Below are 21,709 nucleotides of genomic sequence, written 5' to 3'. Positions count from 1 at the left end.
CTGAAAGCCTGCTTCTGTAGGATTGGGCCGGCTTTTATGTGGCTTTTTGCTGCTTTGTAGCACCTCCTGTGTTTGTTTTGTCAGATGTCCTTGCCTGGCTTGGAACTGGTTCTCTTCCTTCTCTGGTTCTGATCCCATATTCTGCAACTACTTTGTTTTCAAACATGAAACAGATTGTTTACCAAAAAATGCCTTATATATTTAATTTTTAGATTTTAGATTGCTCTGCTTTGAAGCAAACAATAAAACTCATCCACTTTTGTTATAACCTACCATTCATACATACCAGGGTGCTCTGATTTTCACTGGTTCTGCTTATGTACTTGTGGTTTGTAACATTTGTTACTTTAGAGATGGTTTTGTTGTGATTTTCTGATAGTTGGCCAGCTTTGTTTCTTTCTTTCTTTTTTGGTATACCATACAGTTTTTCCCAGGCTTCCCTTGTGGCTCAGAAGGTAAAGAAACCTCCTGCAATGCAGGAGACCCAGGTTCAATCCTTGGGTCAGGAAGATCCCCTGGAGAAGGGAATGGCTACCCACTCCAGTATTTTTGCTTGGAGAACTCCATGGACAGAGGAGCCTGGCAGGCTACAATCCATGGGGTCGCAGGGTTGGACACAACTAAGTAACTAACGTACACACACACACACACACACACACAGAGTTTTCCCTTCAAAGTGTACAATTCATTGGTTTTTTAGCACATTCACAGAATTGTGCAATGTACAACCAACACCATCATCAATTCTAAGATATTTTTATCACCTGCAAAAGAAATCCCATACCTATTGCCAGTCACTCCCTGTTTCCTCCCATCTCCCAGTCCTAGGCAACTCAGCCACTGATGTACTCTGTCTCTACAGATTTGGGGCCAGCTTTCTTAGATCCTTGTCTACCAGTGATTTTTTCCCCCCGAAATTATAGTATAAGCCACCCACTCTGCTTTCTTTCCCTGTTGCTTTCTTGTCATCTCCCTTCCTCCTCCCTTCCTCTTCTTACATTAGCAGGTTAGCTGTAAATCCTCCTTAAATAGCTCTCAAAGTAAATGAGTTGATAGATGGGGCACAACCACAGGAATTCATCTGATAGATGGATAGACAGCCATTGTTGCACCCTGGGACGCCCTTCTAAGTTACCTGCCTTCATTCTGTCACTGTGAGGCTGAATTTCTTTATTTTCCCCAGTTTTATTGAGAATTGATTGATATACATCACTTCATGATGGTTTGATGTACATATATGATGAAATGATTATTGTTGTTCAGTCTCTCAGTCGTTTCTAACTCTTTGCAACCTCATGGACTGCAGCACATCAGGCTTCCCTGTCCTTCACCATCTCCCATAGCTTGCTCAAATTCATGTCCATTGAGTCGGTGATGCCATCCAACCATCTCATCTTCTGTCGTCCCCCTCTTCCTGCCTTCAATCTTTCCCAGCATCAGGGTCTTTTCTAATGAGTTAGTTCTGTGCATCAGGTGGCCAAAGTATTGGAGCTTCAGCTTCAGCATCAGTCCTTCCAATGAATATTCAGGGTTGATTTCCTTTAGGATTGACTGATTGGATCTCCTTGCAGTCCAAGGGACTCTCAAGAGTCTTCTCCAACACCACGGTTCAAAAGCATCAATTCTTCAGCGCTCAGCTTTCTTTATAGTCCAGTTCTCATGTCCATACATGACTACTGGGAAAACCACAGATGGATCTTTGACTAGACGGATCTTTGTTGCCAAAGTAATGTTTCTCCTTTTTAATACATTGTCAGGTTTGTCATAGCTTTTCTTCCAAGGAACAAGAGTTCTTTAATTTCATGGCTGCAGTCACCATCTGCAGTGATTTTGGAGCCCAAGAAAATAAAGTCTGTCACTGTTTCCATTGTTTCCCCATCTATTTGCCATGAAGTGATGAGACTGGATGCCATGATCCTTGTTTTTTGAATGTTGAGCTTTAAGCCAGCTTTTTCACTCTCCTCTTTCACCTTCATCAAGAGGCTTTTTAGTTCCTCTTCACTTTCTGCCATAAGGGTGGTATCATCTGCATATCTGAGGTTATTGATATGTCTCCCGGCAGTCTTAATTCCAGCTTGTGCTTCATCCAGCCTGGCATTTCACATGATGTACTCTGCGTATAAGTTAAATAAGCAGGATGACAGTATACAGCCTTGACATATTCCTTTCCCAATTTGGAATCAGTCTGTTGTTGCATGTCCGGTTCTAAATGTTGCTTCTTGACCTGCATACAGGTTTCTTGACCTGCATACAGATTTCTTGTCATATAGATACAATAAAAAGAAAAAAAGGAAAAAAAAAATGTTCTCCTTGTGATGGCAGCTCATAGGATTTACTGTCCTAACAACTTTCCTATATATTATATAGCAGTGCTAGTTATAGCCATTGTGTTGTATATTACATTCCCAGCATGTATTTATCTTATTGTTGGAAGTTTGTACCTTTTGACCACCTTCCGTCAATTTTCCCTCCCAGGTTGGCTTTCTTTTGTCTCTCTGGGCTGCAGGGTTCTTGAAAACTAGGCCATTCAGAACCACAGGGCCAGAAGCTGCTCTGGGTTGGACCGGCTTTGCAGTGTGAGCAAGTTCTAGGACTGAAATCAAGTGTGCAGTTTCTAGATGTGTAAATTCAGTCACGTCTTCTCTAGCAGAAATTATATTTAATAGTCACTAATGGTAGATCTTCAAATACTGTTGACCCTTGAACAAGGCAGGGGTTAGGGGTGCCCACCATCCCCACAGTTGAAAATCCGAGTATAACTTAGAGTCAACCCTCTATATACATATATTAAAAAGCAGAGACATTACTTCACCAACAAAGGTCTGTCTGGTCAGAGCTATGGTTTTTTTCCAGTGGTCATGTATGGATGTGAGAGTTGGACTATAAAGAAAGCTGAGCACCGAAGAATTGATGTTTTTGAACTGTGGTGTTGGAGAAGACTCTTGAGAGTCCCTTGGACTGCAAGGAGATCCAACCAGTATATTCTGAAGGAGATCAGCCCTGGGATTTCTTTGGAAGGAATGATGCTAAAGCTGAAACTCCAGTACTTTGGCCACCTGATGCACAGAACTGACTCATTAGAAAAGACCCTGGTGCTGGGAAAGACTGAATGCAGGAGGAGAAGGGGACAACAGAGGATGAGATGGTTGGATGGCATCACTGACTTTATGGACGTGAGTTTGAGCAAGCTCTGAGAGTTGGTGATGGATAGGGTAAGCTGGTGTGCTGCAATCCATGAGGTCGCAGAGTTGGACACAACTGAGTGACTGAACTAAACTGAACTATATACATGGTTCCTCCTTATAGGCGGTTCCTCTGTACATGCAATTCCACATCCATGAATTCAACCAACTTTGAATCATGTAGTACTATAGTATTTAATAATGAAAAAAGTCCGTGTGTAAGTGGACCCACACAGTTCAAACTTGAGTGGCCCAGTGTCAACTGTATCAGTGTGTAGCATGCTAATCACTGTTACTGCTGCTGAGAAAATAACTGGCTGCACTTGCATTCAGCATAGCTTTTTGCTTGCTTTTGTAGCCAGATGCCCTGGGTTTGAATCCTGGTTCTGCTCCCTTTATTATCTAGATGAACATGTCAGTTCACTCTCAAAGGGGAAAGTAAAATATCCAACTGCATAGCTTGTTGAGAGATTTAAACAAGAGAATGTGGGCAAAGCAATTAATACAATGCCTAGCAGAGAGTGAGAGCTCCATAAATTACCATTTACGGAGTTAATGTATGCCCTGGTATTAAGACAGCATACTTTATTGTGTGCTTGCTGTATACAAGGTACCAGGTTAGGTTTTGCAGGGAATAAGCCAAAGCCTTGTGAATGGAATCTGAGCCCCATTGATGTTACAGTTGTGCCCAGCTGGGCACTTAACACTGGGGAAGCAGAGACTGGGTGGCATGCACATTTTACTCATTTTTTTAGACTATAAATCTTATTAACTAATTTTCATAAAACATTGTGTTGATTATAAACATCAATGCAGGAAAGATTTGGCTAAGCTTAGTTTCTTACTGGGAGTTACAGATATTTTCATTTCTTTTGGGCAAATTTAAACATTTTATCATTTACTGTTGGCCACTGGTAGCTTTAATCAGGGCAAACCATCTTGCTCAAAACAAATAACCTTGACAGAAAAGGGTAGTCAGAGCCCTACTTCATGAATCTATTAATTGTGTTTGGTGCTGCGGAGCCAGCAGCAGTGTGTGTTTGCAGGCTAGCGGCGTCTGTCTCCCGTCCCTTCTATCTGTTGCTCCTGCAGTGGAGCGAGGACTAGCAGGCCCTCTCCGTGGAATTTCTGAGCCACGCGAGAGAGCGCGTGGCGTACTCTTAGAACAAGCTCTGTCCTCTCTTTCCTTGTATACTTTGGTTGAGAGAAATAGTATAAGCTCCTGTTTGAGGAGGAATTTGGGGGTTTTGCTTATTTCTTAAAGCAGAAATTGGTGAACATTCTGATGGCAGAGGTTTTGTATCACTTTTAGTCTGGAAGACCACTTTTATTTTTAAATTATTTATTTATTTGGCTGAGCTGGGTCGTAGTCACAGCATGTGAGATCTTCAGTCTTCATTGTGACATGTGGGATCTAGTTCCCTGATCAGGGATTGAACCTGGGCCCCCTGCATTGGGAGTGCAGAGTCTTAGCCACTGGACCACCAGGGAAGTCCCTGGGAGACCACTTTTGACCTAGCTCTAGATGTCAGTCAGCTAGTGTCTGTGTAGGCTCGGCCTTCAGACCCCTAGGAGGACAGGGCCCCAGGAGCCAGGTGTTAGAGCGCCTCCCAGAGGCATCTTTACACATAGCCTCAACCCCTTGTGTTGTCTTGGGAAAAAACCTTTCAAGCCCTCAGTTTCTTGTCAGTAAAATGATATGGATGACACCTGCTTCTTGAGTTTGTATTAAGAATTAGAAAATAAAGCACATCACACACTGCCTTTCATGGGTCAGAGCTGTTGAGGAGCCATTCTAGGCCTACGAAAGACTGTTGAGTTTGGTTTGTGACCCCTTCAAATGACCACAAAGGCCAGGCCAATCAATTTCTTTTTCTTTCTTTTTCTCCTCAGCTCTGCCATGTGGCATGTGAAATCTTTGTTCCCTGAGCAGCGATTGAACCCTCACCCCCTGCAGTGGAAGTGCAGGGGGTGACACTGACAAGAAACTGAGTCTTAACCACTGGACCCTTAGGGAAGTCCCAGTCAACATCTTTTGTTCAAAATAACATCCCTGAGTTATTTCATCCAGGGAAAGGAAAACCATGTGACATGTATGCTGACACTCCTCGATCCTACCTGCTGCACGCCAGACTCAGTACGCCACCTGGAAGTGGCCGCAGCATTGTCCTGATCCCATGCTCCAGTTAGCTGGTCAAGGTCGGTAGGAGAGACACAGTCGAGTTGCCACCTCTACATCCTGTCGTGCACGCCCTCCTCCGTGGCAGTGTCTTTTGAATGTCCTGTCTAAACCCAAGCCTGCCTGAACCACAACCTGGTAACACTCTTTGCTCTATTTTTACAGCAGCTAGTCTTTTCTCCTTGTCATCTGTGTTAGTCCTTGTTTCCTTCTAGCTTCTATTTCAGCAGCGTCTCTTTTGGTGTAAAAATCCCCAGAAGGTGTTTCTAGAAACAGCCTTGACAGAATCTAAGGACAGGTGCTTAAAAGTGGCTCTTGGCACACTCTGCAGACATTTATGAGTACCTGACGTGTGCTGACCTGTGATGTGTGACACAGTCAACACAGCCCTAGTTTTTCAGAGTTCAGTCTAAAAAGACAAAAAGTGGACAGCCTGTTCTTTTATTTAGTTCTTCCCATCTGGTGCTGGTGCTGCTGCTAAGTCTCTTCAGTCGTGTCCAACTCTGTGTGACCCCACAGATGGCAGCCCACCAGGCTCCACTGTCCCTGGGATTCTCCAGGCAGGAACACTGGAGTGGGTTGCCATGTCCTTCTCCAATGCATGAAAGTGAAAAGTAAAAGTGAAGTTGCTCAGTTGTGTCCGACTCTTCGTGACTGCATGGACTGCAGCCTACTGGGCTCCTCCGTCCATGGGATTTTCCAGGCAATAGTACTGGGGTGGCTTGCCATTGCCTTCTCCGAGTTCTTCCCTCTACCTTGCGGCAAAGGCAGAAGTAATCTCAATTTACAAGGAGAAAGGAGAGAGAGAGCGATTTAAGTTTATTCAGCAGCTGGTACCTGGGACCAGATCTGTTTTCAGCAGCATGCTGATCCAGGCTTTGTTTGGGGACATCCGTCCCCTCACTGGCTGGCGGTGGGGCATCCACACAGGAGGATGAACAGCAGAGCAGCCATTCCTTCCTTCTTCGGAGCTGGGGTGTTGGGATAGTCAGCACCAGGGCCAAACCTTGAGTCACTTCAAGCCTAAGTTGTTCTTGATGGTTCCATTCCCCTTTGCCATGTATCCACTCTCCTGGCCTCCCTTGCAGCCATGTAATCCAGTACCAGCCAAGGAGCCTTAAGGGGAAGACCACTGCGGAATCTTTCTGGCATCCAAGAGAAATGAGCTTGAGGAGAGAGCTCCTTCCTCCCTATTTTGGGTCCTCCCTTCTTCATCCCAGCTCTGCCTGCTCTCCTGTGAGAAGATGATGCTGCTGCCATGGCAGCATCTTGTGATCCGAAGGGGAGACACAGTTCGAATGACTGAACAGGAAAGCAGAAGGATCTCAGGTCCTTCATCTTCCAGCCACTGAGGTATTCTAAACAAGACTTTTCGTAAATACCTTTTCAGAAAATGTCTTTGTGGTTAAAGCTGTGACCCATGAAAGATAGCATGCTACGTGCTTCAGATGTATTTTCTAATCCCTAATACAACCCCAAGAAGCAGATAGCATGTAACCCATTTTGCTGACAAGAAGCTGAGGGCCTGCAAGATTTTTTTCCAAGACAACACAGGGGGCTGAGGCTATGTGTAAAGATGCCTCTGGAAGGCAAGCTCTGGGCTTCTCAGAGGGTGACATCATCACCACCTGGGAGCTTGTCTGAAATGCAAATTCCTGAGCCCCACCCCAACCCTACCCAGCCCAGAATTCCATGGACACAGGAGCCTGGTGGGCTACAGCTCATGGGGTCACGATGAGTCTGACACAACTGAGCGACTAGCACATCCCAGCCCTAGTGAATCAGAGGCCCAGAGGTTTTGTTTTCGCAAGCCCTCAAGGTGATTCTGATGCAAAGTCAAGTTTGAGAGCCACTGGTTTAAGCCCTTGTTGCTTTCCTAAAATGGATCCTGGTGGGGTGAATAACAGATGAGCTATTGTTACCAGTCAGTTCTCCGTAGACCATTGAGGACCAGGCTTGTCTCCATCGCAGCCAGTGGCTGTGACACAGATCTGTTGGCTCAGTGGGTTTGATGATACCTTTTCCAGGGGGGCCCAGTCAGACCTGCCTGGTTCTGGGGTGTCAGTGTCTGGGTCTCCAGGCACCTGTCTGAGCTCAGCCAGGCCCCCACACCCTGCCACTCCCTGAAGAGCACAGGAAGTATTTTGCCCTCAGAACCAAATGTGCCAGATGTAGGTACTTAATTGTTTTCCCTGAGTGAAAGAATTCTTTTATTCAAAGAGTAGAGGGTGATGGAGAAGACCAGACTTAAGGGTCTCACAGATAACATGAATGGAATGGTATTTGAAGTGTTCAGACAACAAATACTTCCCTGGAGCCTTCTCTGGACTGACTAGTGGGAAAACAGTGGTAAAGAAAATAAAAGGGTATGTGAAGTGGGAGTATCACAACTGCACAAATGAAGATGGATGGGCTGCGGAGGCACACAGAATTTTCCCTTCTGGGATACCCGGGTAGATCTTGGAAGACTTCCTGGAGGAAGTAGCTACTCATCAGTCAATACTAAGCGTATGTGTGCTGGGTTGGGGGAGAGGGTATTCCAATCTGGGGACAGAGCTTTGCAAAGACCTGGAGGGGAGGGAGACCCTGGCTCCTGCCAACAAAAGATGGGAGCTTGGTGTGGCAGGAGGGCGGAGTCCCCTAGGAAATGGTCCTGTTCAAGCTCGCAGACCCAGGAACACATCTGAGGAGCAGGTTGAGATGTGGACAGAAAGATATTGAAATGATTTATTAATGTGAACTGGCCTCTTACTGTCTTAAATGGAAATAATTTATTTACTGCTTTTTATTATGGCCCATTAAATGCTGCTTGGACACAGCAGGCCAGGTCACGAACACTGCTCTCATCTCCCCTCCCTATCCTGCCCTGTTCCCTCTTTGTTTTACTATTAGGGAAATATTGATATATATTCATTCCTATGAACAGAGAGACTCGTTAACCACTTATGTGGGGCCTTCATGAAGCTGCTTCATGTCATTAGGCCTCCTTTTCTGTGTTACAAATTCAGGTTCTCTGCCTCCTCCTGGGAGATGCCACTTCACCAGGTCTGAGGAGGAGTCTGGGAATCTGCTTTAAATTAGTTTTATTGAGTATATATGTTTGTTGTACATAGATTTGCATACATAATTGATATACAGAGAAAATGCACTCATTTTAAGTATACTAATACAGGTGTTTCAACGAATGTATTCATTTATGACCATCACAGCCCCTTGCAGACATGCTTCACCCTCAGCCCCAGGCATCCTCTGATCTACTTTCTGTTACTATAGATTAGTTTCGCCACTTTTAACATTTCATGTCCATGGAATCATGTAGGGTGTACTCTTTTCTTTCTGGCTTCTTTCACTCAGTATGTTTCTGAGATTCATTCATGTTGTGTGTATATATAAGTAATTCATTGCTTTATTGCTGCAGAGTACTTCTCTCACTGAGAATGCACTCGTGTTTTTGCTGCATTGCCATTTTAGCCATTCTCTTGCTGATGGACATTTGTTTCTAGTTTTTGGCAGTTATGGACAAAGATACTGTGAGCATTCAGGTGCAAACTGCTTTGTAAACTCGTTTGCATTTGTCTTGGGTCAATCCATAGGAGTGGGCTTGCTGGGTCATATGATGCATGGATGCTCTAACTGGGAAAGGAGCTGCCAAACTCTTTTCCTAGGTGCTTGTAGCAGTTTACATTCTGACCTGCAGTGTAGGAGAGGGCTACTTGCTTTACATCCATGCAAGCACTTAGTATGGTTAGTTTTTCGTTAGATTTAAATTATTATTATTATTTTTTTTTGCCATACCAGTGGTTGTATAATGATTTGTCACTGTGGTTTTACTTTGCATTTTTTTAATGATTGAAGATTGAGCAGCTTTTCATGTGCTTCTTGGCATGTGAAATGCCTGTTCACATTTTTTGCCCATTTTTTTAATAGTTCACTTATTTAACTGTAAGAATTTTTTATTTGCTTGTATTTTATTTTAAAACTATACATCTTTATTCATAAGTAAGATTGGTCAATGGTTTTTATGTTAAATTCAGGCATTTTAAAAAATAATTTTTGTTATATTCTGGATTGAAGTTCTTTGTCACACATGTGTATTGTGAATATGTTCTCATTGTCTGATTTGCCATTTCATTTTCTTTATTGTGTCTTGAAGAGCAGAAGATTTAAATTTTGATGAAATTTGATATGTCATTTTTTTCTTTTATAGTTTGAGATTTTTGTGTGTTCTAAGAAATCCTTTGTACTCCTAGGTATTAGTAGAAGTTTTATAGATCCAGTTTGAGTTTTTGTATATGGTATAAGGTATGGATCAAGGTTAATTTTTCACATATGGATATCTGCTTGCTCCAGCACCATTTGTTACAAAGACGGTTCTTTTCCCACTACATTACCTTGACACCTGTGTTAACTATTCAGCTGCTTGTGTATTTGTTGATCTGTTTCTGGACTTTGTTGTGTCATTTTGATCTTTGTGTCTGTCCTTATGCCAATGCCAGTGCCACACTGTCTTGATTATAGGAATCTGTATTTTTAGGAAGAACCCCTAGACGGTTCTCATGATCATGGCCATTTGGGAAACATGTATTAAATTTTTCTAAGGATCCTTCTGGTGATGACAATCTTAAGTCTGAGTATTCCTGCAAGCTCATCCTCCATTTATACCCCAGCTCCTTGCTACTCAGAGTGGAGTCTACAGACCAGCAGTGTCAACATGACTCAGGAGCTTGCTCAAAATGCAGACTCCGGCCTTGCCCCAGACCTACTGAGTAGAACCTGCAGTGTAATGAGATCCCCAGGGGATTCCCATCAAGGTTGCACAGCACTTCTAGATGTCATTACCCTAAAGCAGGGCCTTACTGATTTTTGGATCATGGATAACTCCACAGTTAGAAACACATATTACAGTGTGCATATTGATGTAGCTGAAACAGGTCTTTACAAAACAGTGCTTACTTTTCCTACTTGGTGCTTACTTTTCTGTTCCTTTCCTCTCTGACCCTATTCCTCCCCCGCTCCATTTCTTCCTGTTATAGCTTTCTTGAGGTGCAATTTATGTACTGTCAACATCACCCATTCTCTGTGAACAGTTTGCATTTAATGGTTGTGCAGCTCTCTCCGCAATAAAGTTTTAGAACACTTTCATCATCCCCAAAGATTCCATTTTGCTTCTTCTTAGTCAGTTCTGCACTATTTAAAATACTGGTAGCTACCTACAGTTTACAAAGAGTCCCAGACTTGAGTTGAACCAGCCGTGCAGCAGCACTGCTCAGACTTGGCTGAAAGTGGCTTCCTTTTGGGTCAAGGACACTGAGACATGACTTCCAAATGGGACTATTTTTTACACAGAATGTTATTTTTACTATATTTTTGTCAAATAATAATGCATCATATATGTACACAAGCTTTAATGTGTAGACATTAGTTGCTGAACCCATAAGTTAAAAGATTCTTGACCTTAAACCCTTGAGTTGATTTGTTCTATGTATTTTTGAGGCTGGACTGGCTGGTTATGAGTTAGACCGGGATGGTTAGCAGAGAAATGAAAAGATTCCTCAGGTATGTTGCTCAGCAGTAGTTAGTCATGTGTCTGAAATACTATAAATTCTGAAAATACAGGGGACTAGCTTTGTGGATTTCTTATCTGTTCAGTTCAGTTCAGTCGCTCAGTCATGTCCGACTCTTTGTGACCCCATGAATTGCAGCACGCCAGGCCTCACTGTCCATCACCAACTCCCGGAGTTCACTCAGACTCACGTCCATTGAGTCAGTGATGCCATCCAGCCATCTCATCCTCTGTCGTCCCCTTCTCCTCCTGCCCCCAATCCCTCCCAGCATCAGAGTCTTTTCCAATGAGTCAACTCTTCGCATGAGGTGGCCAAAGTACTGGAGCTTCAGCTTCAACATCATTCTTTCCAAAGAACACCCAGGACTGATCTCCTTTAGAATGGACTGGTTGGATCTCCTTGCAGTCCAAGGGACTCTCAAGAGTCTTCTCCAACACCACAGTTCAAAAGCATCAATTCTTTGGCGCTCAGCTTTCTTCACAGTCCAACTCTCACATCCATACATGACTATTGGAAAAACCATAGCCTTGACTAGATGGACCTTTGTTGGCAAAGTAATGTCTCTGCTTTTGAATATGCTGTCTAGGTTGGTCATAACTTTCCTTCCAAGGAGTAAGCATCTTTTAATTTCATGGCTGCAATCACCATCTGCAGTGATTTTGGAGCCCCCAAAAATAAAGTCAGCCACTGTTTGCACTGTTTCCCCATCTATTTGCCAGATGGGAAGTGATGGAACCAGATGCCATGATCTTAGTTTTCTGAATGTTGAGCTTTAAGCCAACTTTTTCACTCTCCTCTTTCACTTTCATCAAGAGGCTTTTTAGGTCCTCTTCACTTTCTGCCTTTCACTTTCACCTTATGGGTGGTGTCATCTGCATATCTGAGGTTATTGATATTTTTCCCGGCAATCTTGATTCCAGCTTGTGCTTCTTCCAGCCCAGCATGTCTCATGATGTACTCTGCATATAAGTTAAATAAGCAGGGTGACAATATACAGCCTTGACATACTCCTTTTCCTATTTGGAACCAGTCTGTTGTTCCATGTCCAGTTCTAACTGTTGCTTCCTGACCTGCGTATAGGTTTCTCAAGAGGCAGGTCAGCTGGTCTAGTATTCCCAACTCTCAAAATTTTCCAGTTTATTGTGATCCACACAGTCAAAGGCTTTGCCATAGTCAATAAAGCAGAAATAGATGTTTTTCTGGAACTCTCTTGCTTTTTCGATGATCCAGCAGATGTTGGCAATTTGATCTCTGGTTCCTCTGCCTTTTCTAAAACCAGCTTGAACATCTGGAAGTTCATGGTTCACATATTGCTGAAGCCTGGCTTGAAGAATTTTGAGCATTACTTTACTAGCATGTGAGATGAGTGCAATTGTGCAGTAGTTTGAGCATTCTTTGGCATTGCCTTTCTTTGGGATTGGAATGAAAACTGACCTTTTCCAGTCCTGTGGCCACTGCTGAGTTTTCCAAATTTGCTGGTATATTGAGTGCAGCACTTTCACAGCATCATCTTTCGGAATTTGAAATAGCTCAACTGGAATTCCCAGAGAAGGCAATAGCACCCCACTCCAGTACTCTTGCCTGGAAAATCCCATGGACAGAGGAGCCTGGTAGGCTGTAGTCCATGGGGTCGCTAAGAGTCGGACTTCACTGAGTGACTTCCCTTTCACTTTTCACTTTCATGCATTAGAGAAGGAAATGGTAACCCACTCCAGTGCTCTTGCCTGGAGAATCCCAGGGACGGAGAAGCCTGGTGGGCTGCTGTCTATGGGATCGTACAGAGTCGGACATGACTGAAGCAACTTAGCAGCAGCAGCAGCAGCAACTGGAATTCCATCACTTACACTAGCTTTGTTCGTAGTGATGCTTTCTAAGACCCACTTGACTTCACATTCCAGGATGTCTGGCTCTAGGTGGGTGATCACACCATCATGATTATCTTGGTCATGAAGATCTTTTTTGTACAGTTTTTCTGTGTATTCTTGCCACCTCTTCTTAATAGCTTCTGCTTCTGTTAGGTCCATACCATTTCTGTCCTTCATCGAGCCCATCTTTGCATGAAATGTTCCCTTGGTATCTCTAATTTTCTTGAAGAGATCTCTAATCTTTCCATTCTGTTGTTTTCCTCTATTTCTTTGCATTGATCTCTGAGGAAGGCTTTCTTATCTCTTCTTGCTATTCTTTGGAACTCTGCATTCAGATGCTTATATCTTTCCTTTTCTCCTTTGCTTTTTGCCTCTCTTCTTTTCACAGCTATTTGTAAGACCTCCCCAGACAGCCATTTTGCTTTTTTGCATTTCTTTTCCATGGGGATGGTCTTGATCCCTGTCTCCTGTTGTGAACCTTCGTCCATAGTTCATCAAGCACTCTATCTATCAGATCTAGTCCCTTAAATCTATTTCTCACTTCCACTGTATAATCATAAGGGATTTGATTTAGGTCATACCTGAATGGTTTAGTGGTTTTCCCTACTTTCTTCAATTTAAGTCTGAATTTGCCAATAAGGAGTTCATGATCTGAGCCACAGTCAGCTCCCAGTCTTGTTTTTGCTGACTGTATAGAGCTTCTCCATCTTTGGCTGCAAAGAATATAATCAATCTGATTTTGGTGTTGACCATCTGGTGATGTCCACGTATAGAGTCTTCTCTTGTGTTATTGGAAGAGGCTGTTTGCTATGACCAGTGCGTTCTCTTGGCAAAACTCTATTAGCCTTTGCCCTGCTTCATTCTGTATTCCAAGGCCAAATTTGCCTGTTACTCCAGGTGTTTCTTGACTTCCTACTTTTGTATTTTGCTGCTGCTGCTGCTGCTGAGTCACTTCAGTCGTGTCCAACTCTGTGCGACCCCATAGACAGCAGCCCAGCAGGCTCCCCTGTCCCTGGGATTCTCCAAGCAAGAACACTGGAGTGGGTTGCCATTTCCTTCTCCAATGCACAAAAGTGAAAAGTGAAAGTGAAGTCGCTCAGTCGTGTCCAACTCTTCACGACCCCATGGACTGCAGCCTACCAGGCTCCTCCATCCATGGGATTTTCCAGGCAAGAGTACTGGAGTGGGTTGCCATTGCCTTCTCTATTTGCATTCTAGTCCCCTATAATGAAAAGGACATCTTTTTTGGGTGTTAGTTCTAAAAGGTCTTGTAGGTCTTCATAGAACCGTTCACCTTCAGCTTCTTCAGCATTACTGGTTGGGGCATAGACTTGGATTACTGTGATATTGAATGGTTTGCATTGGAAACAAACAGAGGTCATTCTGTCATTTTTGAGATTGCATCCAAATACTGCGTTTCAGACTCTTTTGTTGGTCATGATGGCTACTCCATTTCTTCTAAGGGATTCCTGCCCACAGTAGTAGATATAATGGTCATCTGAGTTAAATTCACCCATTCCACAGACACCCATTCTTGTCTGTGGCAGGTGTTAAACATCCTTAGGTGAGTTAGAAGCCCAAAGTTGAGTACCTCTTGTAGGTTTCTGTTGTGAATGTGGAATATATTTTCTTCTGCACTCAGTGCCTTTAAGGCAAGGCTTGCCTTTCACCTCTAGGCAGCATCCAAGCCCCTAGTCTCTAGAAGGCCCCAAGCCTTCTAGACTCGGACAGCATGAGTTTGCATCTTGCCTTTGCCATTCACCAGTTTGTGACCCCAGAAAAGAGTTTAACCTCTCAGTTCCCCCTCCTGGAAAACAGGGTCATAATAGTACTTGATAAGTGAAAGTCGCTCAGTTGTGTCCGATTCTTCGCAACCCCATGGACTGTAGCCCGCCAGGCTACTCTGTCCATGGAATTATCCAGGCAAGAATACTTGAGTGGGTAGCCTGTCCCTTCTCCAGAGGATCTTCCTGACTCAGGAATTGAACTGGATTCTCCTGCATTGTGGGCGGATTCTTTACCAGCTGAGCTACCAGGGAAACCTTGTAATAGTGCTTACCTCTTCACGATCCAGATAATCACGATGGTGTGATCACTCACCTAGAGCCAGACATCCTGGAATGTGAAGTCAAGTGGGTCTTAGAAAGCATCACTACGAACCAAGCTAGTGGAGGTGATGGAATTCCAGTTGAGCTATTTCAAATCCTAAAACATGATGTTGTGAAAGTGCTACACTCAATATACCAGCAAATTTGGAAAACTCAGCAGTGGCCACAGGACTGGAAAAGGTTACTTTTCATTCCAATCCCAAAGAAAGGCAATGCCAAAGAATGCTCAAACTACCGCACAATTGTACTCATCTCACATGCTAGTAAAGTAATGCTCAAAATTCTTCAAGCCAGGCTTCAGCAATATGTGAACCATAAACTTTCAAATGTTCAAGTTGGTTTTAGAAAAGGCAGAGGAACCAGAGATCCAATTGCCAACATCTGCTGGATCATCGAAAAAGCAAGAGAGTTCCAGAAAAACATCTATTTCTGCTTTATTGACTATGGCAAAGCCTTTGACTGTGTGGATCACAATAAACTGGAAAATTCTGAGAGTTGGGAATACCAGACCAGCTGACCTGCCTCTTGAGAAACCTATATGCAGGTCAGGAAGCAACAGTTAGAACTGGACATGGAACAACAGACTGGTTCCAAATAGGAAAAGGAGTATGTCAAGGCTGTATATTGTCACCCTGCTTATTTAACTTATATGCAGAGTACATCATGAGACACGCTGGGCTGGAAGAATCACAAGCTGGAATCAAGATTGCTGGGAGAAATATCAATAACCTCAGATATGCAGATGACACCACCCATAAGGTGAAAGTGAAAGGCAGAAAGTGAAGAGGAACTAAAAAGCCTCTTGATGAAAGTGAAAGAGGAGAGTGAAAAAGTTGGCTTAAAGCTCAACATTCAGAAAACTAAGATCATGGCATCTGGTCCCATCACTTCATGGCAAATAGATGGGGAAACAGGGGAAACAATGTCAGACTTTATTTTTTTGGGCTCCAAAATCTCTGCAGATGGTGATTGCAGCCATGAAATTAAAAGACACTCCTTGGAAGGAAAGTTATGACCAAGCTAGATAGCATATTCAAAATCAGAGATATTACCTTGCCAACAAAGGTCCATCTGGTCAAGGCTATGGTTTTTCCAGTAGTCATGTATGGATGTGAGAGTTGGACTGTGAAGAAAGCTGAGTGCCGAAGAATTGATGCTTTTGAACTGTGGTGTTGGAGAAGACTCTTGAGAGTCCCTTGGACTGCAAGGAGATCCAACCAGTCCATCCTAAAGGAGATCAGTCCTGGGTGTTCTTTGGAAAGAATGATGTTGAAGCTGAAGCTCCAGTACTTTGGCCACCTCATGCGAAGAGTTGACTCATTGGAAAAGACTCTGATGCTGGGAGGGATTGGGGGCAGGAGGAGAAGGGGATGACAGGATGAGATGGCTGCATGGCATCACTGACTTGATTGTCATGAGTTTGAGTGAACTCCGGGAGTTGGTGATGGACAGGGAGGCCTGGCATGCTGCAATTCATGCGGTCGCAAGGAGTTGGATATGACTGAGCAACTGAACTGAACTTACATTTGCTGGGAAATTAAATGAGCTTAGAGTGTAACATATTTAGCACTGGGCGTGGCATGAGTGATGTTGCGTATCCTCGTCATCACCAGCATTAGTTCTCTAAACTGGCTGTTTTTGAAGTCTTCAGTTTAGCTACTTTCCAAGCTCCCCAAATTTACCACTTTGTTGACTACCAAACTTACCACTTTCTGTTGCTATTGCAAATGCCTTTTTGTGTAGCATCTACTTCTCTGGGCTAGAATGCATTTTTCCCTTTCCATTCCATTCCTGTCATATCCCCATGAACACTCATCTGGATTATTAAATCACTGTGTAGCTCACAGAGGCATACAGGTTTTCTGTGGCTCAGGCCCTGGGCCTGTTACTGAAAGGAGTGCACGGGGGATCCAACTGCTTGCTGCTCAAAAGCCAGTAAAGAGGCCAGGTTGGTGGAAAGGAAAGTTTGCTTTATTTCAGATGCCAGCAACTGGTGGGGAGGGTAGCGGACATCTGTCCAAAGGCCAACTCCCCCACTCCCCGACAAGACGCAGGAGGTGAGAGCATTTATAGACAGAGTGGTGTGGGGGCACTCCATGTGGAAAGAGTACAGTCATCTCTAACAGTCATCTTCAGATTGGTCATTGGTGGTCTGACCAGCATCATCTTGGTTGTTGTAGGTACAGTTAATCTTCAGTTCCGGTGTGCGCTTGTTCCCATTTCTTTGTGGTCAGTTCTTGGAATTGTGGCAGCTCAAGTCCTGGGTACAGTCTGGTCATCATGTAGTTAACTTCTCTGCCTGGGGTTTTAGTATCTATAAGACAGCTCACAGGATATGACTCTGAGTATTATCTACAGCCCTTGAGAAAGGACTAAAGGTCCTTGACTATGCTTAATGACTACATTGTTATTATTTAGTCTCCTTAGACTGTTTTCCTTTGTTTCAGCATTTCGCATTTCTCTGATTAAACTTATTCTTTGATGAAAGTTTTCCACAGGCCAAAGGCAGGCAGAGAACAAGGTGGAGGGGGGAGGCAAGGAACATACCGTCCTGCTCCATTTCAGGCCCACCTGTGTGGGCTGGGAGGAGAGGCTTGGGTACAGGATGGCCTTAGCCGTGTGAAGGGCAGAGCAAAAGGGCAGTGGGGACAGGGCTCTGAGAAGGACCAGGCTGCCCCACAGGACTCCCCTACCCTTGAACTGCTTTTAGGTCTTACATGTTCCCAGTGGACATCTCTCTGCAAAGAGCAAATGTCTGAGAGCCAGTTGGACCAAATGCCTTGTTATCCACTTGAATGAGCACCTGGAGAAAAACTTCAGAAAGTATTTTACCTGATAATACCTGCTCTTTATCCTTGGTTCTTATGTTTGATGCACAACTCAGATATGGTGTCAGGGAGGGGGGCCCTCATGCCCTGTCTTAGGCAGAGAACTCCCAATTTTGAAACCTCATAAGATCAATACTGTGCTTCATGAAAGTACTTGGTGCCATGTTGATGAGTGAAACCTCGGGTTGCCTTGGGAACAGAAATATCCTTCCTGTTACTATAAAAAGGGACACAGTGTCTGCAGTCGTGAAGCATCCTACATTTTGCTGATTCTTTATGGGGAAAAAAAGTGCCCAAAAGGAAATACTGTGTTTAAAAAAAAAAAAACTTTGATCAAATATATAAGATTTCCTTTCAGTGCTGATCAAATCAAGTAAACCCACTTTTCAAATGCTTGTTGGATTTTATAGGTTCAGAGCTGCTCCGTCCATCTCTCTTCCCCCCTTCCCCAGTTCCCCCTGTGAGTGCAGAAAGTTTGTTGTGATTTTATTGCCTTTGCCTCCATTTCAGATTCGCACTGTGGTTTCACTGTGCTGCCATCCAGGAAGGCGGCACTGGGGCAGTTTGTTCCAAGATGCTTGTTACAAAACCCTTATCACTTACTCTTAGTAATTTTAGCCACCATGGTCCTGCCTAGGGGAACAAATTGTCCCTGCTGATGCTGTCAAACACCTTTAACATACTTATTATCTATTTTTGAAGAAAAATTTTAAAAATACAATGGATATTACTATCAGTTGCTACCATTTTAAACTAAATTGTCCAAATGGGAATCATGTTTATTCTATATCATTTTCTAGATTTTTTCATGCTATTGTGCATTGATGTGGGAAGAACCAAGCTGTATTCAGTGAGGAGGAGGTTTTTCCACTTTTCTCCTGTAGTGCAACTTATTAGAGCAGGGTTTCTCAAACTTGACACTGCTGACATTTTCGGCTGGGTCATTCTTTAGTGTGTCTGTCAGGGCAGGCTGTGCTGTCCTGGGCGCTGTAGGATGGTCAGCAACATCACAGGCCTCAACCCACTAGATGCCAGCAGCACGCCTCCCCCATGTCATGTGACCCAAAATGTCTCTGAACACCACCAAGTGTTTCTTGGAAGACACAATCACCTCTGGTTGAGAACCACTGTACTAGAGTCTGAGAATTGTTTAGTGTGCTGTTTTTAAAGGCAGTGGTAACATAAGCACTGGTCTGGGGTCAGCTATAATAGAAATGTATGTAGTGATCTTTAAGTGTGACAGTCTGGCTAATTTAAAATAATATGAATCCAAAGCTGAGTTGCTGTGATGGGCTGGCATATTGTTTTTCTTTGGTGATAGTATTTGCAAGATTTGAAAATACACGTATTATCAGTTTTTATATTCTTGTGATAAGAAAGAAGGCGATAAACAGTGACAGCCACAACCGGCAAGGTGGCTGTGCTCAGACCCAGCTGTGGTGCACAAACGGGCATTTGTCACGCATTGTTTTGAATGGCAGGAGCCTTTCCCATGGAACAACCCAAAGAGAAGCCTGCACAGAGCCATGAACCTTCAGACTTCACTTCTGAAGGCCTTGTGGTTTTACTCTGTAAAAATCATTCTCAGAAATGAGGAGTCAGATTCACAATTTGCCTTTTCTCTTGTCAATCTGTAATCTTAATCTTTTCTCTTACAATCTGTAATCTTACTGTTTTCAAAATAAACTTTTGCCCACCAAGGCCCCCTCCCTGAGGACAGCCCCTCCTTCCCAGGCTGCCTGCTTCTCCTCAGTCACCTCAGTAGGCTTCAGACCTACTGAATAACTAGAACTTTAAGATTTATGTGGATTTTGTTTTTCCAAAGAGGTATTTAGATGAGGTGAAGTGGGGTAAATTTAATTAGCAAGCTGAAGATCTCTGCAAGGCTGTGTAGAAAGGCATGCCAGACTGCCCTGGATGACATGGAGTGGGGGCACACATTTTGCTCTGTCCTCGAAATTTAAAAACAGCCTATTTGAGTCAGGAAGCTGTTTCCGTCTCGAGGCCTTGAAGTGCCCTTGAAGACCGTCCTTGTTTAAGGATGCCAGATGCAGGGCCTGTGTTTTGGGGCAGGGCCGAGCAATCCTGCTGGGCATGCTTTTCTGGGAGAAAAGGAGATGATTACAGCTTTCAGATTTCCTGATATGTCTTCACATTGTTTGCAATGCAAAGAGTGATTGTTTTTCTAACGTCTTTATTTACCCTTTGCATTTTGTTTTAAAACACGTCTTTTTGGAGCCGCACGCCCAAGCACCACACTGAGGCCTTCAGTTCAGTCCTGCTGGCCTGTCACTGGCCCCTCAATGCACTGGTGTAACTGGGGCCATCTCTGAGGTGGGGCTCAGCCGCCCAGGGCAGAGACTGGGAATAGATGGGTCTACAGCAGGAGAGTTCACCTTAGATGCTTGAGTTGCTCAGCAGTGGTCAAGGTGCAGGTCTGAAGCCTACTGAGGTGACTATAGGGAAGCAGGCAGCCTGGGAACAAAGGGTTGTCCTTAGGGAGGGGGCCCTAAAGGCTCTTGCCAACCCTGTTAACAGGGAGGGTGGACAGACTGCCATCACCCGACACGTGTCGCTGTGGGAGGCAGGAAACAAGGAAGGACAGAATGAGGGAGTTTTCTGGTGCCTCACTCATGCTCAAGGACACAGCTCTTCCCACCATAGGAATCTGGGATCTGATGGGGACCTGGGTCATGAGTGGCATGAAGATGGGCCAGCAGGGTCTCCAGTGCCCCTTTGGGATCCTTTGCACACCTTTTATGGTCATCATCATGAAACATACACACCACCCTGAAGAGAAAATCAAATGGCAGTACTAATAATGAGAGTGCTGCAGTTTATTTCTCGTTACCAGCTTTTACCTGCTGGGTTCTGTCCACATCTTCAAAGAGACATTTTTCAGTGTCTTGTACTTCGTTGCTGAAAAAAGCAAATAAGAAGAGTTATTTTTTCCCCCTGTGTCTGGCACTCTTTGCAGATATCCAAGGCCTTTCTGAGTCCACACTGAACAACCACGTCCCCTGTGGTGTGCAACCCTAGAACCCACCTCTGCCCAACCACTGAAGGACACCCCTGGGCTAGGCTCAGAAACAGTGACGCCTGACCTTTACTGAGCACAGCAGGCAGTGTTCTGAGCAGCGTGCATATGTGTGGATGTGTGTGTGTGTGTCTCTTTCTCCTGCCCCCTCCCTTTCCCCCCTTCCCTCCTCTCCCCCTCTGTTACCCTCTCCCCTGATGCTCCAAGATCTCTGTGAGAGTGGAACCTGTGCTCAGCTGGCTCCAGAGCGCTCACTGGCTCCCAGCTTCTTCTCCATCCTTGCTGGGGGACAGGAGGGCTTTTCAAAGGTCATTCTGTCTTCACATTGAGCCTTACCCGTTGATTGGAACAGGCCAGCCTTGGATGCTCATGCCAAAGACCCCTGTGTCAGAGCTTCTCCATCTCTAAAGGACCCTGAGGGCAACCTCGGTCCCCTGGCCCCGTGCGCCCCATCTGTGACAGAAGTGTCTAGGTGTGCTCTGCTGTCCCATGTTCGCTCTTCTTAAGCACCAGCTCCTACTTCCCTCTTTCTTGCTCATCACTCTGGAAAGGACAGGTGGATCCACAGGCCTGTAGCTGTAGATAGCTGTGTGAGGCACACAGAGCAGGGGAGCCTGGAGGTAGGGAAGGTTGGGAGGATGGGCGTCAGTGCAGAGCCTCCCAGCTGCCTTGGCGAGCCTTGAGCTTGGCTGGCAAAGGGGGTAGAATACACTACTCAAAATATGAAATACGCCTCTTCGGCATAGGATTATTTTGAGAAACTACAGACGCCTGAGAAGCTCTGAAAATGGTCCTTTTGTAAGGGAAATCTGTATTTATAAAGGAAATTTACATTAGGAAGAGGGGGCCTATACTAGGAAGATGGCTTTTACCGTGGATGCGGATGACTTTAAACCTGGAAGACTTATCTACATTGCAGGGGAGCCTGTGTTTACCAAACATTTCC

The 21,709-nt window shown here is 44.4% G+C and overlaps 1 protein-coding gene, 1 long non-coding RNA gene and 1 other non-coding gene across 17 annotated transcripts in view; 2 read left to right on the top strand and 1 right to left on the bottom strand.

Annotated features, from left to right (window-relative positions):
* The window catches only part of MAP7D2 (MAP7 domain containing 2), a 101,698-nt gene that overhangs the window by 19,682 nt on the left and 60,307 nt on the right, over positions 1-21,709 (top strand). The gene's annotated exons all lie outside the window — the stretch shown is intronic.
* Positions 4,601-4,673, bottom strand: TRNAG-CCC (transfer RNA glycine (anticodon CCC)). Its single transcript has one exon. It is a non-coding gene; the product is annotated as a tRNA-Gly (tRNA).
* On the top strand, positions 5,076-6,675 carry LOC147339870 (uncharacterized). The gene is made up of 2 exons (XR_015158857.1): positions 5,076-5,381; positions 6,450-6,675. It is a non-coding gene; the product is annotated as an uncharacterized LOC147339870 (long non-coding RNA).

This window comes from Bos grunniens, chromosome X (assembly GCF_055505025.1).
Source record: "Bos grunniens cultivar Pamir isolate PY7600 chromosome X, Bosgru_T2T1.0, whole genome shotgun sequence".
Lineage (NCBI taxonomy): Eukaryota > Metazoa > Chordata > Mammalia > Artiodactyla > Bovidae > Bos > Bos grunniens.
Note: the sequence above shows the minus strand (reverse complement) of the source record. Positions and strands in the feature narration are given on the sequence as shown.